General features: G+C 39.9%; 1 protein-coding gene across 8 annotated transcripts in view; it reads left to right on the forward strand.

The window, feature by feature from the left end:
- Nucleotides 1-5,000, forward strand: part of LOC123509873 (chondroitin sulfate N-acetylgalactosaminyltransferase 2-like) — a 168,881-nt gene that overhangs the window by 122,545 nt on the left and 41,336 nt on the right. For 2 of the 8 annotated variants that reach the window (XM_045264465.1, XM_045264461.1), the window contains exon 2: nt 2,855-2,939. The exons of 4 other annotated variants lie outside the window; for them this stretch is intronic. The gene's annotated coding sequence lies outside the window, so the exon portion shown is untranslated. Of the gene's footprint in view, nt 1-2,434; nt 2,478-2,854; nt 2,940-5,000 lie in introns of those variants that run through there. 2 more of the 8 variants (XM_045264462.1, XM_045264459.1) reach the window with 2 other exon arrangements.

The following is a 5,000-nucleotide window of genomic DNA, read 5'->3' on the forward strand; positions in this document are numbered from 1 at the left end:
TGCCATTCAACACACGCACACCCACACAGTGCCACACACGCCTCACCCAGGAAGCAACCCGGATCACAGCCCAGGACCCGAGACTCACTAACTCACTAACTCAAGGTCTCTGGTCTCTGGGCTTGGTGGAGCTGGTGGTGGCGTTGGTGATGATGGTGATGATGGTAGTGGTGATGGTAGTCAGTTTGTCTTTCAGTAAATAATTCGCCTTTTTTTTTTCCTTATTTTCTTATTGTTGTTTGTTCCAGGTGTCAGTTAACCTTTTACCTGTGTGGGGTCACCTGGCGAGTTTACCTGGAGTGGCTCACCTTCTGATTAGTAGATACGATAATGTTTAGTATATTCACCTGTTTTTCTCTCTCCGTTTTCTTTTTTTCGTAATGGAGCCTTTAATGTGTTGTAATCTTCTCACTCAGAGCAGTTTGTATTCTTGTTTACCCACTTTGGTTGGTAATAGATGGCTTGTTTATTTTTTTTTCCTTTTTTTTTTTGTATGGGTAGACTATAGATGGCTAGTCATTATTATTTCTTTTTCGTCTTTTTTTTCATCATTACCATTATTATTTTTCTTTGTATCTTTCTTTTTCTTTTCTTTTTCTTTTTGTTCTTGTCTCTTCCTTTTCATCTTGTCATTCTTCCTCACATCTTTCTCCTTTTTTCTTTCTTCTTTCTCCTTTGTCCTCCTTTTCCATCCAATCTCCTCCTTTTTTCCTTTCTCCTTATTTTGTTTTCTCCTCCTTTTTCTTCCTCCTTCTTTTTCATCCTCCTTCTTTTCTTCCTCCTCCTTTTATTCTTCCTCATCCTCTTCATTTTTTCTCCTCCTCCTCCTCCTCCTGCTTTGACGATACAGAAACCTCACTAACTCCTCGCAGACGTCTTGAAAGAACCTCCGGAAACTCCTTCTAGATATCGCTGGCTGGAATCTGCTAAAAAGTTGTCAGTTAACGCGGAAATGTTTGTGTTCACGTTCCTTTAGAATATAAGAAACCTTTTTTCGAATGCCCTGCTCTTGATATGGCTGAAAGTTTATCCCTCTCAGCTTTTATCTTAAATTGATACTTCCTGCTTCATTTTTTTCTTTTTCTACTTCTTTTTGTTGTTAATTTTGAGGTTCATAATTTTAACTGTGGTTGTAAAGCTTCTCTTGTTTTGTTCAGGTGAAATTGTGTTGTTTTAATTGATTTTACTGTTTTTTTAAGTTTGTAATGTGTTTTTTTTTCGTTATTGTTTTCTAAGATTGTTTTAGTCAAATATTCATTGATACGTAAGTGTTTTTGATCAGTGTGTGTCGTATCGTGTATCATTTGTATTAACGCTTTATTTACTGCTTATGTCTGGCTCTTTACCTTCCTCTTAGCTATACTTGAGCTTCTTACGTGCTTCAGTCAGTCAGTCACTCTCTCACTCTTCACTCTCTCACTCTTCACTCACTCACTCTTCACTCACTCACTCACTCACTCACTCACTCTACCTGTTTCACTTCTCTCTCCTCCTTGTCCTTGCCGTTTGCTCTTCCTTTGTATTCCTTTGTATTCCTTGTCTTACCGGCCACACTGCATCTGGTCTTTGTTATGCATACCTTCACCTTCCTCCCTTCTTCCTTCCTTCATTCCTTCCTTCCTTCCTTCCTTCTACCCATACCTTGTCCTTTCTTTTCTCCGTGTGTGTGTGTGTGTGTGTGTGTGTGTGTGTGTGTGTGTGTGTGTGTGTGTGTGTGAGAGGAGGAGGAGGAGGAGGAGGAGGAGGAGGAGGAGGAGGAGGTAAAAGATGGCCAAAAAGAAGAGGAGGAGGACGAATAAAAAACGAATAAAAGAGAGGAAGAAGAATATTAAAAAAATTTAAGAAAAGGAAAAAAATATATAGAAGATGATGAAAGAAGTAAGTGGAGGAGCAAAAAGAGATGAGGAGGAGGAGGAGGAGGAGGAGGAGGAGGAGGAGGAGGAGGAGGAGCAAGAAAATGAAGTGAAAAAAGAATAAACGAAAAAAAAATTTGTAAACTGAAAATTGAATTGAAGAATAGAAAAAAAGAGGAGGAAAAAAAAAAAGAGGAAGGGTGGAGGTAGATAAGGATGTAGATAAGGAGGAGGAAGAGGAAGGGAAAAAAGAGGAAAAAATCATGACAAAAAAAGAGGAGGAAGGGGAGAGAATGCAAAGTAGGAATGATAATAAGGAGAAAGAAAAAAGAACAACAAAAAGAGGAGGAGGAAGAGGAGAAAGAGGAAGAGGAAGAGGAAACAACACAAAAATAAAATAGATGAGGAGAAAAATAATAGAAAAATAAGTACAAAATGAGAGAGAGAGAGAGAGAGAGAGAGAGAGAGAGAGAGAGAGAGAGAGAGAGAGAGAGTAGCCACAGCACAGTATGACCTTGTTCTGACCTTCACAATCTTCTCATGACGTGCGTGTGGTGATGAAGTGGTGGTGTGGTGGTGGTGGTGACGCCAGTTGTGGAGCGGAACTTGTGGTGACAGTACAAGGTGGTGGTGACATGGTGTGGTGGTGTGGTAGGAGCGGTAGTGATGTGGTGATGTGTGGTGAGGAAAGGAAAGGTGGTGATGTGATGTAGGTTGTGTGGTGGTGTGTGGTTAGGTTAGGTTAGGTTATGGTGCATGGAGTTTTAGTGACAATGGTTTTGTGGTGTTGTGGTGTTGTGTTATGATGTGCTGTGAAGCTGGTGTTAGTGGTGATGACGTGATTTGGTGTCAAGAAGATTCGATGTTGTGATTTTTGTGGTGAACTGGTGTTGGTGTTGTGTTGTATTGTGTTGTGCTAGGACTGTCAGTGGTGGTGTTGGTGGTGGTGGTGTTGATGGTGGTGGTGTTGTTACATGGTTGGTGTGGCCGCGGTGTTGCAGGTGAGGACTCGTACCGGCAGCCATGGAGGAGGAAGTCATCTTTACCATTATCAAGATTATCGTCGCAGGGGCAACACACCATCAGGTAACACACACACACACACACACACACACACACACACACACACACACACACACACACACACACACACACACGTAAAGTTTTAAGTATTTTTTCTTTTCTTTTTCTTTTGTTTACTTTTTTGTTTTCCTTGACTGGTTGTTTATGTTGTTTATGCAAATTTAATCGTCTCTTAAGTCAAATGGCTTCTGTCTGTCTGTCTGTGTTTGTTTGTTTATGAGGCTGACTTTTTTTATTTACTTGTTTGATATGATTTTTCTGTGATATTTGATTATTTGTCTATGTTAACCCCTTCAGTAGCATGACGCGTTTCCATATTCACTCTGCTTACTATTTGGCGATTTTATACAGCTTCAGAAACTCATGGGGGTATTAAAATAGTGAAGACTGGCCATTTATCTCTTGTCCCTTGCTAATGTCAATAAAGTGGTCTAATGGTACACAAATCTCAAGGCAAAATTGTGTCCTAGTACTGAAGGGGTTAAGAATCATTTTGCTGATAATAATTTCTTTCAACTGTGAATGTTGACTTTGATTTTCTCGTCGTGGTGAAATTTTTCTTCCTACAGCTGTGCTCAGGCTGATATTCTCAAACACTTGTGTGCTTCACCTCCACTATTTCAAAAGGCTTTATATAAAGTGACACGGGGTTTTCAAGATGTTTTTACGGTTCTAGAGGCAGAGTGACAGGATTTCTACATTATTAACTGTAGAAACACACTTGAAAACCCCGCTAATCATCTCTGTGGCCTTGAAAAACAGTCGTGGTGAGAGCAAAGCGTTTCTAAATACGGACCTCAACACGATCACCATAACACTAGTAACTTTACCCAATAGACCCTACTCTCAAACTGAAGCGTGTATGCCTGCGTCTATGGCTGCATGCATACATATTATACAGAGTGCAGCTGCGTATGGCGTGTGTGGGGAGACGTCGCAATAGTCATGGAGTGGAATGAGGCTGGTAACGCTCGCAGTTCGCCGAGACAAACCTTACCTGCATTAACCTCTTCAAAACCTTGACGCATTTCCATATTCATTCCGCTTACCATTTAGTGATTTTATACAGCTCCAGAAACTCGTGTGGTGGTTAAAATAGTGAAGACTGTGGACCATTAATCCTCTGACTTCCATAGATACTTGCTAATGTAAATAAAATCGTCTAATCGTACCCAAAAATCATCGTAAAAATGTATCTCAGTACTGAAGGAGTCAACAATGAGGCAAGACCAAGACCACACACAAATCTCAAGGCAGAAATGTGTCCCAGTACTGAAGGGGTTAAGAATCATTTTGGTGATAACATTTCTTTCATGTGTAAATGTTGACTTTTATTTCCTCGTCGTGGTGAAAGTCAATGAGGGAATCGGGCGTGCTTGTACTGGGAATGTGCCGCGTGGATAGAGGAAAAGAAACACTGATGCTAAAGACAACTGATGAAGCATAAACAAAGAAAGAAAACTTGGATGTTGCTGAGATGACGCGTGAATAAATCTAGTACAATGTTGTTAATGAAACGAATTTTTTTTTTTATGCAGGAGGGAAGCCAGCCAAGGGCAACAAAATATAGAAATAAAAGGCCCACTTAAGTGCTGGTTCTCTTAGAAAGAAGTCAGAAATGAGCCAAAATCAAAGAACAAATGTCTTGAAACCCCTTAACCCCTTCAGTACTGTGACGCATTTTCATATAAATTCTACTTACTATTTGCTGATTTTATACACCTTCAGAAACTAATGGGGGGATAAGAACAGTGAAGCCTGCCCATTAATCTTAAGCCTGCCCATTCATCTTTTGACCTCCATCCTAATGGCAATAAAATAGTCTAATCATACCCGAAACTAATGAAAAAAAATGCGTCTTAGTCCTGAAGGGGTTAAAATATTTGTCTATCGTTCTAAAAAAAAAAAGGGAAAAATGCGGGAAAAAAAGTGGAAACATTGAACAAACACTCCAATTAATTATTCCCCTTTGTTAAGCGATGCACAACACTGGATTAAAACACAAATTGAACCGGAAAGTGCAGGAGAGTTAGAAGGAAAAGTATATTCTATTTAGGCCACATT

Source organism: Portunus trituberculatus, chromosome 27 (genome assembly GCF_017591435.1).
Source record: "Portunus trituberculatus isolate SZX2019 chromosome 27, ASM1759143v1, whole genome shotgun sequence".
Classification (NCBI taxonomy): domain Eukaryota; kingdom Metazoa; phylum Arthropoda; class Malacostraca; order Decapoda; family Portunidae; genus Portunus; species Portunus trituberculatus.